This window comes from Cervus canadensis, chromosome 23, assembly GCF_019320065.1.
Source record: "Cervus canadensis isolate Bull #8, Minnesota chromosome 23, ASM1932006v1, whole genome shotgun sequence".
NCBI classification, from domain to species: Eukaryota; Metazoa; Chordata; class Mammalia; order Artiodactyla; family Cervidae; genus Cervus; species Cervus canadensis.
Window position 1 is genome coordinate 53,156,284 of NC_057408.1, and position 21,990 is coordinate 53,178,273.

A 21,990-nucleotide genomic window follows, 5' to 3' on the forward strand; every position below is an offset into this window, starting at 1 on the left:
CATGGGATTCTCCAGGCGAGATTATTGGAGTGGGTTGCCATGGTCTCCTCCAGGGGATCTTCCTGCTCTTCTTTCTCTGTCTACCATTATATTGAATTGCCTACAGTGATAAGCTTTTTATTGTACACATGCAACCACATTAGAAGCTACATGCCTTCAGCCTAAGACACAGAGGTCCTAAAACCTGCAGCTGAGCACAATAACTGAGGGGCCTCTCTTTGGTAAAGAGGCAAGTATGTTTCCAGTTACACGTGGTTAGGGATTTTTGAAGGTGTATAATCATCTGTGAAAATGATATGAAGACCACATTGCTCTCCCTGGGTTTCAAACTCCCATATTTCTTTGGTAAGAAGCATCTTTCCAAGTCAAATATAAAATTCAAGTGATTCCAAAACTAATCATTCCTTGTGCTTGCTTAGGGCTCAAAATGCACTTTCACGGGAGAAGCCTTTTTTTTTTTTTTTTATGATGCAAAGGGTTCTGAATAATTCAAAGGCTTTGAAACCTAAATCTAAATCTAGTAGTCAAGTCATTGTAGGCTCTGAACCAGATAAGGTGCAGGATCTTTTTCTATGTCAAACTCAGGGGAGGAAAAAAAAGCTTGATTTGCATTATCCTCAAGAAATTTAAATGAAAATGGAGGTGTTAGAGGAGGTGTGTAAGAAAGACTTTGGCACTAGGTGGGGGAAGGAGGGCAGAGATCGCTAAGGTAACAACTAAAGTGGTGCAGCGACTTTCTCTTTTCGTTCTCACTCCAGTAGGCAGGCTTTTCTGGGGATGAGCTGAAGAGGCCACACGCTGTCAGCCACAATATTGATGATGCTAAGATCTCACGCAGTTTAAAAATTCCATTTACTGGCCACAGGAAAGCAGTGACTGTTCCAAAGGTTTCTTCCAGCTTGAGCCTTCTAGGTTTCCTCGCTTCTTAGTCACATAGTACAACATTTGTCAGGGGTGCAGACGTCTAAAATAGGTCACCCTCCTCTCTGTGAAGAGGTAGTTCACACCTGGTAAAAACCACTTACTCATTTTAAAAGAGCCTCAAGGAGAAATGGCCGTGACATTGAAAAGAAGATGTCCTAGGATATAATAGGGAGATAAAAATGGGTTTTCCTTTAAGAACTTCTTTGAGATCATTATTTTCTGGCTAAATATTTGTTTTGGTTTCTTTCCTTTTTTTTTTTTTTCTTTTTGGAAGTGCCATGTGGCACACAGGATCTTAGTTCCCTGACCAGGGATTGAACCCCGGCCCCATGCAGTAGAAGCACTGAGTCCTAATCACTGGACTGCCAGTGAAGTCCCTTGGGTTTCTTTTATTGCATTATTTTTTTCCCTTAATTAAAAAAAAATGATTGAGATAGAATTGATGTACAATGCTGTGTTAATTTCAGATGTACAGTAGAATTGATGTACAATGCTGTGTTAGTTTAAATGTACAGCAAAGTAATTCAGTTATGTGTATATGCATATATACATTCTTTTTCAGATTTCTTTCCATTATACGTTATTACAAGATATTGAATAATTAGTTCCCATTGCAATATAAGGCTTCCCTGGTGGCTCAGATGGTAAAGCGTCCGTCTGCAATGCTGGAGACCCAGGTTCAATCCCTGGGCCAGTAAGATCCCCTGGAGAAGGAAATGGCAACCCACTCCAGTACTCTTGCCTGGAAAATCCCATGGACAGAGGAGCCTGGTAGGCCACAGGCTATGGGGTCGCAAAGAGTCGGACACGACTGAGTGACTTTACTTTGCAATATAATATGACCTTGTTGTTTATCTGTTTTATATAGTGTGTATCTGTTAACCCCATACTTCTAATTTATCTCTCCCCTTTTCCCCTTTCGGTTCAGTTCAGTTCAGTTCAGTTCAGTCGCTCAGTCGTGTCCGACTCTGCGACCCCATGAATCGCAGCACGCCAGGCCTCCCTATCACCAGCTCCCGGAGTTTACTCAAACTCATGTCCATCGAGTCGGTGATGCCATCCAGCCACCTCATCCTCTGTCGTCCCCTTCTCCTCCTGCCCCCAATCCCTCCCAGCATCTGAGTCTTTTCCAATGAGTCAACTCTTCGTGTGAGGTGGCCAAAGTATTGGAGCTTCAGCTTCAGCATCAGTCCTTCCAATGAACACCCAGGACTGATCTCATTTAGGATGGACTGGTTGGATCTCCTTGCAGTCTAAGGGGCTCTCAAGAGTCTTCTCCAACACCACAGTTCAAAAGCATCAATTTTTTGGCACTCAGCTTTCTTCACAGTCCAACTCTCACATCCATACATAACCACTGGAAAAACCATAGCCTTGACTAGATGGACCTTTGTTGAAGTAATGTCTCTGCTTTTTTTCTTTTTTTTTTGGCTCTTCTTTTTAATATGCTATCTAGGTTGGTCATAACTTTCCTTCCAAAGAGTAAGCATCTTTTAATTTCATGGCTGCAATCACCATCTGCAGTAATTTTTCCCATTGTAACCATAAATTCATTTTCAATGTCTGAGTCTGTTTTGCAAACAAGCTCATTTATATAATTTTTTAAAGATTCTACATATAAGTGACATCATATGATATTTGGCTTTCTCTGATTTTCTTCAGACATTTAGAATGCTTCCATGTCTTGGCTATTGTAAATAGTACTGCTATGAACATTGGGGGGCATGTATCTTTTTGATATCTTTTTTGAGTTAGAATTCTGTCTTTTCTGGATATATGTCCAGAAGTAGGATCATTGGATCATATGACAACTCTATTTTTAGTTTTTTGAGGAACCTCCATACTGTTCTCTATAGTGGCTTCACCAATCTAATAGTCCCATCAACAATGTAGAGGGGTTCTTTTTTCTCCATATCCTCTCCAGCATTAATATTTGTAGACTTTTTAATAATGGGCATTCTGACCAGGGTGAGGTTTTGTTGTATTAAATTTTTTAAATGAGCAAACTTTTAGCTGAAATGTTTTACATACTTTGTTATCTATGTGAAGCAAATAAGTTTATCATTGCATTCATCATTTTAATCATGACCCTGAAAATGTACCTCAACAGCATAAGGAGAAAAGTAAAACAATATTCAGAGTTCTGTACATAACTGTAAGAGACTGAATACACAAATGGACAGTGACTGTACCACACGTGACAACAGAACTCAGACCCACAACCTGTAGCAACAAGCCCAGACAATCAGGACTTTATCAAAGACTGACAGCTTCCCTATTTTATGTCCCTGCTTCCAACTCAGAACCAACCAGAAAGAGGCAACTACACACTTCAAACCAATCTCAGAAGAGGCCCATTTCTAGTTAGCACACCCTCAGCTCACATGGGCTTCCCAGGTGGTGCTAGTGGTAAAGAATCTGCCTGCCAATGAAGGAGACACGGGAGCTGTGGGCTGGATTCCTGGGTCAGGAAGGAAGAAGGAAATGGAAACCCATTCTTGTATTCTTGCCTGGAGAATTCCATGGACAGAGGAGTCTGGCAAACTGCGGTCTATGGGATTGCAAAGGGTCAGACACAACTGAGCAAATGAGCACACACACAGCTTTCCCAACCAAAAACCTCCAATTGTTACTGAGTCCAAGTTCACACTGCTGCTGGACAATAGGCCACTAAATTGAGAGATGAGTTATTTGGACAAAACTTTATTCAGAAAGACAGTAGATTGACAAGATGGTAGAGTAATGTCTCAAAGAACCATCTTAACCTGATTTAGAAGTCAGGCTTCTTTTATTCTAAAAGAGGAGGTGGTGTGGGTGGTTGTCACAAACTTCTTGGTGCCAGGATCCCTTGTTTTTGCAGCTGTCCATGTAGGTCTGGTCATAATGTCCTATAAACCTCCAACAAGACAAATGTTATTCACTGTTCTGCAACTTTTTACCTCTATATGAATGGGAAAGTGTTATACATTTAAAGGTCAGAGACTTGAGAATGGGAAAATATCTTGAGGAATATATTATTTTACCAAAGGTGCAGAACTAGCATGATTAAATTCAGGCAACAGAGCACAGAGGTTAGAGCCAAAGGAATAGATCCAACATGGAGTGAGGTTTGTTGTTCTCTGTTACATGATGAGAGCACACCAGGGCTTTCCTTTTGATTGGGGGTCTCCAATGATCAGCTTGGGAAGATTTGATTTGAACAAAATTGTTGATTTAAGAGGCGTCACAGAAAAGAAATGCCGTAAGATTTCACAAGCCAAATGGTATGTGAAAGCCAAATGGTACTTTGAGAGGTATGCATGTAACAGGGAAGAGTCTGTTATGACTCTTCTATGCTAGATCTCTTTCTTTTACTTTTACCCTTGGTGTGTTTTTTTTGCCACTTTTATTATTATAATCATACATAATGACTTGTCTCAGAGAATTCTGCCCCCTAAACCCAAAACCTTAAACTAAATTATCTTTGTTTAGCTCACAGAGAGATAATCTGACCCTGCCCACCTGTGAATGACTATAAGAAAGATGAAACTAATACACTCCCTGAGGCTTGCCATTCTAGGAGATATTTGCAAAAATTAAATGGTCTTTTTACTTTGTTTCCTCACCTCCCCCCATCTCTGATCCATAAATGAACCTGGCATCCAGATTGACAAGATTGTTATTTTGAGATGTTAGTCTGCCATCTTCTCAGTCAGCTGTCTTTCTGAATAGTCGTATCCCTTGCCTCAACACCTCATCTCTCAGATTCACTGGCCTCTCATGCAGCGAGTGAGTGAGCTTGATATCATGCAGGGGACTCCAAAGGTAATTCTCACTGAAATCCTATTTTACTAAAAGATTTGTTTGGCCAAAGTGAATGAGCCTGCTGACAAACTCAAAGAATAAGCTAAACTCATTTTCCGAGTGAATATCCCTCCTGCCTTCTTTTTTTTTTTTATTATTATTATTATTTTTTCTTTTTTTTTTAATTATATATTATTTTTTTCCAGTGGGTTGTCATACATTGATATGAATCAGCCATGGATTTACATGTATTCCCAATCCCGATCCCCCCTCCCACCTCCCTCTCCACCCGATTCCTCTGGGTCTTCCCAGTGCACCAGGCCCGAGCACTTGTCTCATGCATCCCACCTGGGCTGGTGATCTGTTTCACCATAGATAGTATACATGCTGTTCTTTTGAAATATCCCACCCTCACCTTCTCCCACAGAGTTCAAAAGTCTGTTCTGTATTTCTGTGTCTCTTTTTCTGTTTTGCATATAGGGTTATCGTTATCACCTTTCTAAATTCCATATATATGTGTTAGTATGCTGTAATGTTCTTTATCTTTCTGGCTTACTTCACTCTGTATAATGGGCTCCAGCTTCATCCATCTCATTAGGACTGGTTCAAATGAATTCTTTTTTTTTTTTTTTCAAATGAATTCTTTTTAATGGCTGAGTAATATCTTCCAGTTGCCTTCCAAGACCTGGGTGTGTCTCCTCCCATGTATCCTTCTGATTTCTCTCCTCCTGCACCTTCTCTTTATTATTCTTCTTGTCCAGGCCCCCTATTCTTTCTCCCAAACTCTCCCAATACCCCAAATGTCACTTGCCTCTAAGGATCCATATCTCTCAATAGCAGAGAACTAAAAATTACCTGCATGTTGGAGCTTTCCCTTTCTTGTCACTGGAATCCCTTATTCCACATGGAAAGAAGCCCAAGACAGATTCCTGGAGGATGAAAGTGCCAGGGTCCAGCCTCGGCAGGACCCAGGGGGTACCCTCAGGATGAATGGTGTCAGCGAGAGAGGGAGAGTGAAAGAGAGAAAGAAAGAAAGAGAGACAGAGAGAGAGACCAGACTGGGGGTGTGCAGCAGAGTCTGGTAAATCTTTATTTTTTACCGTAGCTTTTATATTCTAAGTTAGTACATTTTTAAGGGGAAGATAGTTTAATATTACATCAGCTTATCCTTCACGAAACCAGGGTGTTTTCTGTATACTTCTTTGTGAGAGTCTTGTACATTATCTTCTGGCCATGGGGCCTATTGACATTTTATGACCTAGGTGAATGCAAAGCTGTTTTCCATAATCTATTCTTTAATGAACACAAAGGTCAGTCCTTTTGCAAAAGTTATCGGTTAAATTTATCTAAAAGGTTTACCACACAAAGACTCTGCAGCTCCGGTGAGGCAGCCCCTGTTTAGCATTCCTGGTTAAAATGAACAATTCTAAACACTTATTTTTCTAAATCTTTAACTATAACCACTTTTAGAATAATATTTTTATGTTCTCTAATAGGGTTTCCTCACCCCCCGAAGGGCTCTGTGCCTATTAGGGCCTTTATGTGATAAATGCTGTTTTATGATTAGGGTATTATGAGCAGTCATGCATATTAGTACTGAGGGCATAAACGCATTTGCCAAACAAACTAAAATGCCAGCAAAGGAGTTTAAATTGAAACACTCCTTTCATCCTGGATAATCTTATAGGGTACCACTGTCCGGGGGACATATTGATTAAAGTTCTAAGTTGATTCTGTTTGGAAAGAGAACGGGGAAGGCCTTCTACCTGTGTCACAGAAATTAGGGAGTAGTCTAATACAGCAAGCATCAGAAAGACAGAGATCATCTTTAAGGTGAGCGCTGGGGCAGCTTTTCAAAATCCCTGAGGTCCTGATCTGCCTTGCTTGTCAGGTCTTCTCATCATGACCTTGTCATGGGTGGGATCTCGTGTGCTGGCATGAAAGACCACATGGCCAGACTCTGGTCCTCCTTTCCCTCCCCGCCATCTCTGAATCCCTGGACATGTGACTTAGGCCATCCTAGATCATACAGTACCTGAAAAATCTCCTACCCAACCCCAATATCAGCAGAAATAATAAATCTGTGCTCTCAAAGGGGAAAAGTCATTTCTATTTGACTTTAGAATATATTTTAAAATATATTTTCCTGTTAATTTAAATTATATTTCAGAAATAGATGCCACTTTAAAGACAAATGAATCCAAACAATGAACCTCTAAGTGAGTAAGAATTTTTTTTTAAATCCATTTAATTGCCAGTTCAATATTCATGCTTGATCCTCCATCCAAAAACCCACACATCCAGCTTTCAGACTAACACGAAGTTGTTGCTGTTCAGTTGCTAAGTCGTGTCCAACTCATTATGACCCCATGAACTGCAGCACACCAGGCTTCCCTGTCCTTCACTATCTCCCAGAGTTTGCTCAAATTCATGTCCATTGAGTTGGTGATGCCATCCAAACATCTCCTCCTCTTGTTGTCCCCTCTTCCTCTTTACCTCCATTTTTCCCAGCACCAGGGTCTTTTCCAGTGAGCTGGCTCTTCACATCATGTGACCAAAGTTTTAGCAAGTACCAGCAGAAACTTACCTCTGAGACTGATACACTCTTTCATGGGGAGTAATAATTAAAATCTTTTGATTTAAAAGGCTTCCCACTAGACAAAAGACTATATTATGGTGTAAGCATAGATATAAAACATTAAATTTTGGCTACATTAGGTATTAGGCTCTTTTGAGCTGTAACTAATAAAAATTTTAAGGCAATATTTGTTTCATGTTATTCACTGTAGTCTGTGAATTGCATGGGAAGATGGGGAGCCTGAATTTGATTCCTGGATTTGGAAATAGCTCCGTAATTATGTATTTTGTCTCCTGGTGATTTAGCTTCCCAATCTATAAAATTTTTGCATTCACACCTTACTGTTTTCAAAATAGGTCAGAAACTCTTTGAGTGCTTAGGGAAAAGCAAGCCCAGTTCTCTGCTTTAAGTTTACAACAGTGAAAATATACTTTCCCAGCAATTCTCCTTTCCTGAGATTTATTAAGAAACTGTCGCTGCCTTATAAACACTCCTGGTGGTTCTGTGGACGTGAGAAAGCCACAAGTCTATTTTCACTGAAATAACAATGCTCTTCGTGGTTTTCTCTTCTTTTATTCCTTCTAAAATAGGCTAAGCAGCCCTTGGAACATAGATATAAAAGTGATGAAACTGAAATGATTTCTCATTTCAGCCCAGATTAGTGCAAATACCTGTCCTTTTGACAAAGAGCCCAGAGCAAAACTCATTATTTCTTCATCTGTTACTTCTCTTTTTCAACAAATAGAGGAGTTTTTGTTTTTGTTTTCGTTTTGAGCCAACGATGTTCTTGGTCAAGGTTCTTTTGAGGAAATTAAAAATAATTAGACATGAATTGTGACAACAAAACCCTTATGACCTAAGAAGTGATCAAATAAAAGTAACAAAGTTTGCTAAAACCCAAGGCAGGATGTGGAAAGTATATTAGAGAAGAACAAATCTGACTCCATATTGGATATGTTTCTTTTACTTTAACCTTTGTACTCTATTGCTTTTCTAAAAGTTATGAATGTTACCTCGGAGAAGGCAATGGCACCCCACTCCAGTACTCTTGCCTGGAAAATCCCATGGACAGAGGAGCCTGGTAGGCTGCAGTCCATGGGGTCGCCAAGAGTAGGACACACCTGAGCAACTTCACTTTCACTTTTCACTTTCATGCATTGGAGAAGGAAATGGCAACCCACTCCAGTGTTCTTGCCTGGAGAATCCCAGGGACGGGGGAGCCTGGTGGGCTGCCGTCTGTGGGGTTGCACAGAGTCAGACACGACTGAAGTGACTTAGCAGCAGCAGCAGCCGCAGCAAGAATGTTACCTATAGCCTGAAATATATAAAGTATCCCATTCTTCAAGTTTCTGATCTTTAATGGTACAACACTTTCTCATTTATACAGAGATAAGAACTGCAGAGCAGAGAATAATGCTTTGCTGAGGTTTAAAGGAACATCATGGCCTGTGGACCTACTGGAACCTGGCAAGAACAAAGGATTCCTGCACCAGGAAGTCTGTAATAAGCAGCCACAACTCCTCCCCTTTGAGTAGAAAAGAAGCCTGGATTTTAACTCTGGTAATATGGTTCTCTGGGACACTAGTCTCATCTTCTTGGCCTGCTGGCTTTCTGAATGAGTGAATGAATGAAGTGAAAGTTGCTCAGTCATGTCCAACTCTTTGTGACCCCATGGACTATACAGTCCCTGGAATTCTCCAGGCCAGAATACTGGAGTGGGTAGCCTTTCCCTTCTCCAGGGGATCTTCCCAACCCAATGATCAAACCCAGGACTCCCGTGTTGCGGGTGGATTCTTTACCACCTGAACCACAAGGGAAGTCCAAGAATACTGGAGTTGGGTAGCCTATCCCTTCTCCAGGGGATCGTCCCGACCCAGGAATCAAACCGGGGTCTCCTGCATTGCAGGTGGATTCTTTACCAACTGAGCTATCAGGGAAGCCTGGCTTTCTGAATAACATTGCTATAATAGGAAAGAACAAATCTGACTCCATGTTAGATCTTTTCCTTTTTCCTTTAACCTTTGTGCTTTTTTGTCTGTGCTCAGTCATGCTGACTCTGCCCATTCCTGTGACCCCAGCCTGACCTCACCTAGCCTGGGGTCTGCACCTTTTGTAAAAGAATGTTGCCTATGGCCTGAAATATCTAGGATAGCCCATTCTCAAGGCTCTCACCTTTAAAGGTATAATACTTTTCCATTCATAAGAAGATAACAAGGTGCAGAACAGAGAATAACATTTGTTCTGTGGAGGTTTACAGGAACATTGTGACCTGACCTACATGGACAGCTGCTAGAACAAAGAATACATCACCAAGAAGTTTGCAACAACTAACCAGCTCTTCCCTCATCTTACCTTGAATAATGCTTTGCTGAAAGCCTTCAGGGAGTTGGGAGTTTTTCTTGGGCCTAAGCCACCTGTCTCTTTGCATGGCTCTGCAATAACATTTCTCTGCTCCAAACTCTGATGTTTTGGTAATGTTTGCCTTCACTGTGTGTCCAGCATATGGACTTACATCCAGAAACATTGGTATCGCTTGCCCCAAACCTCAACTCTTGATTTATTGACCTGTTGTGCAGTGACCAATATGAGCTTGGACTCAATAACAAGAGGGAAATGATAAGCAAATACTTGCAGATATTTAGAGAGGGAGAGAGAACAATCAAGTGTACCTCGGGGAAGACTTATGCAGTGTTTGAAATGGGCCTGGATGGGTGGGTAGAATTGCCAGAGGCTCACAGGACACATTCCCTGTCTGAGATTGCTGTCCTTACTATTGACCATAGAGGGAGATCAGTGAGCAGTCCTGAAGAGAGATCTTAAGTTCCTTGCCGAGGAATTGAACCTGGGTAACCTGAATGAGACTGAGCAACTGAACTGACTGACTGAACCTGAATGAAAACCAAGAATCCTAGTCACTAGACCACCACGGCTAGAAGATAGAAGCAAAGTGGCACTGGTTCTCTCCCCTTTTTGAAAGCAAGAGGAGTCCAGGAGGCAAAAACGGGTACAGAGTTTATTACTATAGACACAGCACAATGTATGGGAGAGTACACAGAAAAAGTTTATTTACGACAGAAGTAAGACAGAACTACACACCCCACACCCAGAGAGAAAGGGTATGGGCATCCTGAGTGAGGAGAACAGTTAGTCAGAAACTCAGCAGAGACATACTCCTGGAGAGGAGTGTGGCTGTCCTGAATGAGGAGGAGCACAGTAGAGAAGTGATCTAAATCACCTGTATAGGACAGTTCTGCTTGCCAATTATCTTGTTTCTTCACACCTGACTGGTCCACGGACTCTCCCCAAGATGCGTGCGTAAATTTTTCTAAGATGGATCCCACCCCAGAGGACTATGGGTGCATGTCCATACTTACTCTGGGGTGGGGCTCCTTTTTGACCCCCAAGGAGCCTTCCTGAGCACATGCAGACAGAGAAGTCTCCCTTGACCTCAGGAGTGGACACCTTATCTCTTTGCTCTAGCAGAGCTCTGCTTTTACCACTAGCTTTGTCCTTGGAGTGTCTGGGTGAGAACAAAGCTTGAATTTTATTCCACTTGACAAATACCAGGTGTCCAGCCCAGAGGCCCACTATCTCCTACCTCACTAGAACAGAGCAAAATTCCTGAAGAGGATGGATCCCAGGGAGATATTATTCAGACCTGGGAAGTGAGCTTGGGACCATTCAAGCAGGAAACACAAGGTTTCTGGTACCCACAGTGTGGTATAGAAGGGAGGGAGTGAAGACTATTGGTAGAAGCAAGCCTTGACCCTGTGGACTCCTTGCCCCATGAGAACGGTTGTACCTGATGATGAGCCAGAGCAGGGTCCACTAAAGCTAGAGTTCAAAGCAGGTGCCTCTTGTGCCAGGCCTGAGGATGACGCTAAAATGTGCAGCCATCTTGGCCCTCCTTAGGACTTAAAGAAACTTTATTCCCAGACACAAACTCCTTCCTTCCTAATCACTTCCTGTCAAAAGAATGAGCGCTCTTGGTTGCGTGGGTTTTCCTTTTTAACATGCAGAAAATACAAAATAAACTTGGCAACAGGCAGAACTTGCCCTTCTGTTCTTGAGATATTTCTAGCATCACTTGGGCGGAAGCTATGTGGCAGATCAGCATGTTAGTCAGATGCCTCATCCCAAGGGCAGTTCACTGTGTCTACCTTCCCAGATACTCTGAGCCCCTGACACAGTCCTGGATGCAGGAAAAGATGAAAATCCAAGAAAATCCTCAGACCCCAAGAGGACGATGTGAGCCAAGGCATTCCCATCCTGGACTGAAAATCCCAGCAGGACGGATGTGTGGCCTTGAGCAATAGTCTCCTAATTTATTCCCTTAGTCCATTAGGGCATTTAGTGAGCACCGCATCTGAGCCTAGCACATGGCCAAGTATTGTGTGTCAAACAACACGTAAAATCACCCCATGAGCATTCCTATAACTATATGCTAGCATTACCTATAGGGCTTCCCTGGTAGCTCAGGTGGTGAAGAATTTGCCTGCCATGCAAGAGACCTAGGTCTGACCACTGGATCAGGAAGATCTCCTGGAGGAGGGCATGGCAAACCTGCTCCAGTTTTCTTGCCTGGTGAATGCCATGGACAGGGGAGCCTTGTGGGCCACAGTCCACGGAGTCACAAAGAATTGGACACGACTGAGCAACTAACACACACACACACACACACACACACACACACACACAGCATTACTTATCCTGTTTTAAGATCACTTTTTACTAATTACCATGATTATCACTGTAGAATTATTGTATAAGGATGCTATGTTATCATTTCTTTTATGGTTTAGAAATTCACAAATGCCCATTTTGGACTCTTTTGCCATCATTTCATTTTAAATGATACAGAGATGTCAAACAAATAAACTTCTTCCTACAGCTAATGTACCAAGGTCACATCACTTATTACTCTCCTGACAAAAAAGCAATAGTTAAACATAACCCATTATGCTATAGATTGAATGCATTTCTTGATGACTCTTTTTGTGTTGTTTGGTTTTTGGCACAGTTTTAGAACAACAGTTCAGAAAGCAAAAAGAGGCAATAGCTATATTAAGTGCTTTCTATTTTGCAAAATATTTAGAAAAAAGAAGGGTGTTTTGAATGGAGACTAAACAAGATGAATCAAATAGCAAGACCCAGTCTTTGTGCTTTGACACCAGCAACACTGATGGCTGACATGATCTTGATTTCAAGTCTCTTTGTTAAGTTTAAACCTAAGAAGGTGATGGCCATGACACTGGATTCTAACATCAGCCCACTACTGAGAACAATGTTAGTTTATAGTGGTCTATTCTCCTGTAATGAGAAGCATGCAGGGAAGAGTCAAGCATACTTTCTAATGTACCTGGCAGTACTGTTTCTCATTTTAAATTCATTAGATTGAGGTGCTTCTTTCTATTCCAGACTCTGTATGTTTTGATAGAGTGAATCTGGCCAGCTGTATCAGAAACAAGCCTGAATGTTCCCATTTTCAGATTCTGAACCATGATGACCAAGACACTCACATGTGAACTTGAACTCTAATGCCCCTAGCAAGAGAAGACCCAATAAAGTCTTAACAGGAGACGTATATTGATATGCAATGTAGTAGTGCTTTAGTCGCTAAGTCCTGTCCGACTCGTGCAACCCCATGGACTGTAGCCTGCCAGGCTCCTCTGTCCATGGGATTTCCCAGGCAAGCATACTAGAGTGGGTTGCCATTTCTTCCTTCAAGGGATCTTCTCAACCCCAGGATGGAACCCACGTCTCTTACATCTCCTGCATTGCAGGCGGATTCTTTACCACTGAGGCACCAGGGAAGCCCTGTTACTCAGTTTAGGCGAGTTCTAGGCCACTTCCTGACTGCTCAGTCAAATAATGTGCATAGACTGTGCCTCCTCTGACCCCATGCTGACCCCACATGGGTGCATCCCTTTGGAAGGACCTCCCTGGGTATTCTGATGTCTGTCTCTGTATTGCCACTGCTTCAAACTTCAGCCTTGCTATGGGGTGATCAAACAGCTTATTGAACTTTGATTTTCATTTTCTTCTTTAGTGGTTTTTTTTTAAGTGCATTTCTTTTGAGAGTAGGCTCCAGAATTTAAATTCTAATCCCGCACCTAAAATAAGCATGTCACATTTCTCAATGCTAGGGATGGATGTTTTCTGAATGACTCTGGTCCAAAAAAAAAAAAAACAGAGGAGGAGATTGTAAAACCTCTCTCCGAGTATCAACAGCATGAATTCCAATGATGTCAGAAAAGTTGGTCACAGGAGGCTTCTCCCATGCAAAATGTCAGGAAGACATATCACAGCATCACAAAGCAAAAAGGCAGTGATGTAGCTTGTACAGTAGTGGAAAATGAATGAATATTGGCACCACTTATTCACCACGTATTAGATAAAGTCCCAAAATTCTGCCTTGAGTTTATAGGGATCAGGCTTACCAGAATTTTGGAAGTAACAGATTGTTCTTACTATGATAGTGGTAGGCTGCCAATGTAAGACTGTGCAGAGAATCCAATCTTCTTTTTCCTCCTGAAAGTTGAAGTTGAAGCAGCAATGGTAAAAATATGAAACTAAAATCAGCACTAGTGTCTGTGAGGGTTTAAACACTCAGTGAGATTACTTTGGATTTTACTCTAAAACTCGAGTGTTCCTATCACTCATGAAAGCACACACAGATAACCAATTGAGGTTATATTTGGATCTGAAATCATGGGAAAATCCCACCCAGACCCCCCTCTAAGATACAAGCTTTATTCCTCCAGCTTCTGGACTGGCCCACAGGAGCTACCTCCATCAAGGTCATGGCCCTTCCCATGGGCAGTCGCCAAGGACTGGCCTATTCCAGGGTGTAAAGAACCCCTCCCTCCCTCCCCTCATCAGCATCTCTGCAGAGGATCAACTGACAGCTTTGGTGCAACCACATCTTAGCCTAGCTTTCTTCCTCTGCCTAGTCCTGCTTCCTGGCCTCCCCTATCCATAATGATGGCAAGGACACCCCCCAAAAAAAGCCTGTGCATCCTTGAGAGTGGGCAGTTCTGGAGAACTCCAGGGCTCCAGGCCCAGGAGGGAACATCTGTGCTCTAGCATCTCTGCCCAGGAAGTGATTCTACTTTACTCTGCTCAGGCTGCCATAACAAAATACTGAGACTGGGCGATTGAACAAGGTTCCAGGTGCTAGAAGTCCTCAACCAAGAAGCCAGAATGGTCAGGTTCTGGTGAGAAGCTTGCCAGTGGGCCACCTTCTTATTGTGTCCTTCCTGGCTGGGAAAGATCCCCGGAGAAGGAAATGGCAGCCCACCCCAGTATTCTTGCCTGGAGAATCCCATGGACAGAGGAGTCTGGCAGGCTGCAGTCCACGGGGTCTCCAAAGAGTTGGACACAACTTAGCAACTAAACCACCATGTAGACACAGTAAGCTGCCTGATGGTTCTCCTAAAAGGACATGACTCCATCATGATGGCCACACCTTCATGATGTCACCTCAATCTAACTGTCTCCCAAAGGTCTCATCTCCAAACACCACCCCACTAGGGGTTAGAACTTCAACACAGGAATTTGTGGGGGATACAAATACTCAGTCCATAGAAGATTCTGACTACCCACACCTTCAGACAGACTTCATGTCCTCTTAACAAGCTGTACATTGGGAAGAATTACAAGCAGTGGTTAAAGCCACAGTTCTAGAGTTCCACTGTGCACGTGTATAAGGCTGAGTCCACCATGTCTGAACGTTATAATCTTGGGCAAGTTACTTAACTCTCTGAGCCCAAGTTCCTCATCAGTAAAATGAGGAAGGCAATAGCAGCATCACTACAAAAGATCATTGTGAATGTGTGGAGTGTTAGGTACAGAGTCCCAGTGTCATACAAAACAGGAAGAGGGATAAATCAGGGGTTTGAGATTGAGATATACACTCTACTGTATGCAAAATAGATAACCAACAAGGACCTATTGTATAGCACAGGGAACTATACTCAGTATCTTGTAATAACCTGTAATGGAAGAGAATGGAAAAAAGTATATATATATCTATATACAATTATATATTTACAATGTTGTGTTAGTTTCAGGTGTACAACAAAGTGAATCAGATAGTACACCTAAAACTAACACAACATTGTAAATCAACTATATTTCAATAAAAATTTTTAAAATCAATAGATATAATTATGACTGTTACAGTGTCCTATGTTTGGGTGTTCAAATTTTAAGGCATGGGCTTCCCTGGTAACTCAGGGATGAAGAATCTGCCTGCCAATGCAGAAGACATGGGTTCCATCCCTGATCCGGGAAGATCCCACATACCACAGGGCAACTAAACCAGAGCACCACAACTATTGAACCTGTGCTCTAGAGCCCAGGAGCCACAACTACTGAAACCCACTCACCCTAGAGCCTGTGCTTTGCAACAAGAGAAGCCACCACAGCAAGAAGCCCACACATTGCAACTAGAGAGTCACCCCTGCTCGCTGCAACTAGAGAAAAGCCTGTGCAGCAACAAAGACCCTGCACAGTCAAAAACAGATAAATAACTATTTTTTAAAAATTTAGGGCATGCATTGAAGTTTTCCTGCCATGTCCTTCCTGCCCCATTGGGCTGCCTCTGGGGTGGAAATCAAGTGATTCACAGTCTGCGTTCCCTCTGCCTGGGGCCACACCTGACATGGAGTGAACATTCAGACGCTGAGGAACTGATTCATGAAGGCTGGGGAAACTTAGCAGGAATGAAGGCGATGAATAGATTTTAGGATTTTGCTGAAGGCCTAACTAAATAAGCAGTTAACTGTGATAGGCCATTGCTTAGGAATGACTGAAATACATTTTTATGCTCATTGATTTCCATAAGCTAGCATTTCTTTTATTCGCAACCCATTTACATTAGAGGTCTGTCTGTTTTGTTGATATGCAAACCCTTTAGAATCTGGACGTCCTGGAGAAAAATGTTGTTCCAACATGGGTAATGTATACTGTGTTACCAACAACAGAAATCATGAAAGCTAATAGGTTTTAATAACGTGGTTTAGGTGAGAAAATCACAAAGTTCCCTGAGAGCTTATTACAGCAGTCATAGCAGCAAATGAGAACACCGGGATTTTGAAATATGGTTTGTCATGAGTCCCCTTCCTACACCCACCTCCAGCCTCCACTGTCTGTTCTACCTTCTGGTCTGAAACTTCCCAAGTTTTCCTCTCACTGTCAGACGTCTCTGTGACTTGTATGTCATCATTGTCAATATCTTTTCATGCCATCTACCCTAGTCTCTGTACTTAGGCCTGGGCCATGGGTGCTCTAGGTGCTATCAGCTATGAGTGAACCTCAGGAAACTTTATGTCACACTTTGAATAAATAGGCAGTAAAGTCAACTGAAGCATTTTTAACCTCACATTTGAGTATTTGTCATTTGTAAAGGCAAAGTCATGCAAAATTCCCTCACCTGCTGTTAGCATTTTGCCATGCTTCCCTCTAGACAATATCAGATAAAGGTCTTCTGTTTGTAGCAGCAGCCACAATCCTTGCTGATATAAACAAAACCCCGGACCTAGTAGATGGGTGCTGGCATCACTCAGAGAATCAAAGGAAATGCCGAGTTGCCAGGCTTCAGGGAAGCGGGAATCCACACAGAAGACCTGGCAGTCAGAGAATTCGGAATCTCCAGGGGCCCCTGTGAATGTGACTCAATTCCAGTGACTGCCGGGCTGCGGGCTGGCTTTCAGTTTTGGGGAGAGATAGTTTGATCAGCCAGGTACAGCCAGATGCTCCTCCCTGGGTAAATCAGCTCAGGCTGGGAAGGCAGAGTGATAAAAAGTCCTGGAGGACAAGGGCAGGGTCAGAGTCACAGACCCACCACTGGGCTGGTGGATCAGGAGTGCCAGTGGGGTGTTCTCTTTGCAGCGCCTCCCCACCGCCCCGCTTAGAGATGCAGGGTAAAGTCGGGGGTGGGAGGCCCAGGGTATGTTCCCAAGTGGAAAAGGGAATCTTGGGGAATAAAAGAAGAAATACTCAGAATCCTCATTTTGTTACACGTGTACGTAATTCTAAAGATGTCCATATATATATAACAAAAGTATTACACACAGTTGGAGAATCTGCCTTTTTCACTGGGTGTTATAATGTGAACCTATTTTCATTTATAAGAAGCGTGCATGCTCAGTCATATCCAACTCTTCTGCAAACCTGTGGACTGTATCCCACCAGGCTCCTCTGTCCATGGAGTTTCCCAGGCAAGAATACTGAAGTGGGTTTCCATTTCCTTCTCCAGGGGTCTTCCCAACCCAGGGATCAAACCTGCGTCTCTTAGGTCTACCTGCATTGGCAGGTGGGTTCTTTACCACTGAGCCACTAGGGAACCATTTTCATTTACAGCCAAATGATTCAAAGTGTGGACTCTGGAGCCAGGCTTCCTGGATTAAAACCCAGTCTCTGCTATTCAGTGTCTTGGGCAAGACACTTCATTGCTCTGTGCCTCAGTTTCCCCACCTATAAAAGAGAGACCATATCTCTCTCATGGAAAAGCTATGCTGGCAAAATGAATTCATATATGTCAAGTGCTTGGAATAATGTCTGGTATCCACGAAGGGCTCTAAAAGGTGAGCAGCTCTTAAGTCAACAGTCATGTAGCTACATACATCCTTAGGCATTTTTTTTTTCTGATAATTTTTTTAAAGCAAATGCTTGAAAGTGAAGTTTTTAGGTCAAAGACTGAATATATCTTTAAAACTTTAATAGGAAACCTATGTGAGATCATGGCTCTTCTTTGCTAAAAAAAAAAATAATAATGGTCCAGTGTCTGCTGACATCACTCAGAAAAAGTAGAATTTTCTCATCCTTGTCAATGATTCCCCACACCACCTGGCCGCTGACGCCTCTGTGACGTCACCTCCTCCTGTTCTCCGTCACTTCCTGAACTTCCTTGAGGAAGGTCCACCCTTTCCTCCCCAGAACTCCTGCCCTCTTCTCTCCTTGGAATATTCTTCCCCCAGAATCCCGCCTGGCCGGCTATTCACCTCCACTCAAAAGCAGCTGCTCCAGAACGGCCGTGCTCGCCCACCCCCCCTAAAACGGTAACCTCCACGCTGCAGGGCCATCTCCACACGTTTCAAAAATTAATTTCGTGGGAGTATAGTTGCTTTACAATTTGTTAGTTTCTGCTCTACAGCAAAGTGAACCAGCTATATGCACACATATATCCTCCCTTTTTCAGATTTCCTGTGTATTCCCTGGTGGCTCGGAAGGTAAAGCGACTGCCCGCAATGCGGGAGACCTGGGGTCGATCCCTGGGTTGGGAAGATCCCCTGGAGAAGGCAACGGCAACCCACTTCAGTTCTCTTCCCTGGAAAATCCCATGGATGGAGAAGCCTGGTAGGCCCATGGGGTTGCAAAGAGTTGGACATGACTGAGTGACTTCACTTTCACTTCCTTTCTTTTAGGTCACGACAGAGCACTGAATAAAGATCCCTGTGTTAAACAGTAGGTTCTCATTAGTTATCTACTTTATACATACTATCAATAACGTACATACACCAATCCCAAATCTCCTAATTCATCCCACTCCCCACTTTCCCCCTTGGTAACCCCACCTTTGTTCTCTACGTCTGTCTCTATTTCAAATTTGCAAATTTGATGTTGTTCAGTTACTCAGTTGTGTCCGACTCTTTGCAGCCTCATAGACTTGCCTGCAAAGTCTTGCCTGTTTCACGGAGTTTGCTCAAACTCACGTCCATTGAGTCGACGATGCTTTGCAAATAAGATCATCTAAACCATTTTTCTAGATTCAATATACATATGTTAACATACAATATTTTTCTCTTTCTGACTTCACTTCGTATGACAGTCTCTAGGTCCATCCACACTTGACTTTCTTATAAGTTCTTGTCACTAATATCCCTGACATACAATATATTCATATCATGTTTATTTCCTGTCCCCTTTTATAAAATAAGATTGGGACTGAACATAGTTTGCCAGATTCCCCTTCAAGAAGGCTCCACCATGCAAACCTCAGCAGTGGGTGTGTGTGAATCTCTGCACTGTGGCAATTCCCAACATTTTAAGGCTTTGCCAGTCTCACAGGCAAAGCATCTCTAATTGTTTTTGCTACAGCACCTCTGACAGAAGTCATCTAGTTCCTGCTGATGCTTCCAGCCACAGAGAGCTCTTTCCACCCATTAAGGGACAAGTCCAACAGTTGGAAAGTCCAGCCCCGCTTATGGTGAGCCAAAATCAGCCTGACAGACGTCCCTGTGAAACCCCACTCTAAATCACCTGTCCTTTGGCCACTCTCACAGTCAGGATTCCTGAAGGCATGTAGCTCTTTCACTAACAGTGTTGGGTCCATGGCAAATAGAAGGGGAAAAAATGGAAGCAGTGACAGACTTTATCTTCTCGGGCTCCAAAATCACTGTGGACGGTGACTGCACCCATGAAATTAAAAAACGTTTGCTCCTTGGAAGGGAAGATGTGATAAATCTAGACAAAAAGCAGAGACATCATTTTGCCGACAAATCATCATATAGTCAAAGCTATAGTTTTCCAGGAGTCATGTACGGATGTGAGGGAAGGACTATGAAGAAGGCTGAGCACTGTAGAATTGATGCTTTTGAATTGTGCTGTTGGAGAAGACTCCTGAGAGGTCCTTGGACTTCAAAGAGGAGAAACCAGTCTATCCCAAAGGAAATCAACACTGAATACTCATTGGAAAGACTGATGCTGAAGTTCCAATACTTTGGCCACCTGATATGAAGAGCCAACTCATTGGAAAAGACCCTGATGCTGGGAAAGGTTGAAGGCAGGAGGAAAAGGGGGTGACAGAGGATGAAATGATTGGATGGCTTGGATGGCATCATCGAGTCAATGGACATGAGTTTGAGAAAAATTCGGGAGATGGTGAAGGACAGGGAAGCCTGGCGTGGTACAGTCCATGGGATCAGAGAGTCAGACATGACTCAGCGACTGAACAACTGGTTCCATGATGTTAAAGAGGGCTGGGATAACAAGCAGCAAGTGAGGTTTCACGAACCCGGGAGCCCAGAGAAGAGGCTCCGTGCTTACCATAGACGAGACTGTCAGAAGTTGCACCAGCACCTCTCAGGGGAACGAGTGAAGCTGTTTCTGGTGGTGTCAAAACCAAATGGCCGCCAGAGTCAACTGGTACTGTTGGAGTGATGCCAAAAGGCACCAGGAAAACCAGGAGGGAAACCCATTCTCCATTCCTGCCACCTTCCAGTTTCCCCTCTGTTGGCCAAGATTTGAGTCAACCAGCAAGCAAGTCTGGGAAACAGAGTTTGCAGAGGCCTGACCTCAGCATCACACAGAAGAGAAGATGACAACAGTGAAAAGAGATAACAGCGAAAACAAGCACACCCATTCTACAGTAAATGTCGGAAAGGGAGTAGAGAAGAGGGAACCCTTGAATACCATGGATAGGAATGTAAACTGGTTCAGCCTCCGTGGAAACCAGAGTGGAGGTTTCTCAAAAAACTGAAAACAGAACTACCCTCAGTTCAGTTCAGTTCAGTCGCTCAGTCATGTCCGGCTCTTTGTGACCCCATGAATTGCAGCATGCCAGGCCTCCCTGTCCATCACAAACTCCCGGAGTTTACTCAAACTCATGCGACCCAGCAATTCCACTCCTGGGTGTATATATATATATATATCTGACAAAAGTCAAAAACAATAACTTGAAAAGATACATGCACCCCAAGTCCACAGTAGCATTATTTACAATTGCCAGCCATGAAAACAACCTATGTGTCCATCAATGGGTGAATGGATAAAGAAGCTGTGGTATATATGTACACAATGGAATACTATTTGGCCATAAAAAATAATGAAATTTTGCCATCTGTAGCAACATGGATGGACTTGGAGGGCATTATGCTAAGTGAAATAAGTCAGAGAAAGACAAATCCTCTATTATACCACTTATATGTGAAATCTAAAAAATACAACAAACTAGTGAATATTAAAAAAAAAAAAAAAAAAGCAGCAGCAGCAGCAGACTCACAGATCTAGAGAACAAACTCGTGGTCACCAGTGAGGGGCGGGGCAATGTAGGGGTGGGGAGTATGAGGTACAAACTATTAGGTGTAAGATGGGCTCAAGGATGTACTGTACAATATGGAGAGCATAGCCAATACTTTGCAATAACTGTAAATGGAAAGTAGCTTTTAAAAATTACATAAAAAATTAAAAATAAGCACACCCACTAATCTTCCTTCCTTCCTTAAAACTGTTCCAGAATGACTGGGAATAATTTAGCCCTGCTATTTTCATTATCATTAGAGAGTGATGACAGATTATGAACCGTAAGATACAAAAGCAATCAAAATGAAAGTGCGTTTTGCCCTCAGTTCTCCAGTCATAAGGCTCAAAGATCAATTTTATACACACACGACATCCCACATAGGAGGTGTACTGAGGTGCAGAAAACTCAGGTGCTGCGAGCAGGTATTTCACTATGGACTCTCCTTCTTGTATATCACCTGCTTCCTCTGCAACTCAGCCAGTTGAGGAGATAGCTGATTGGCTCAGATGCATTGAAATAGTTTGGCAGACTTTTAAACCCTAAACAACAAGCCTCTCTCTCATCTGTTAGGTCTACTCTTTACCCTTCTGTATAGTTTCTCTCTTAAAAGGAAAAAACAGAATTGATACCAAGTACAGAGGGAATATACCACATTATTGCAACAACCTGCTGATGTGAC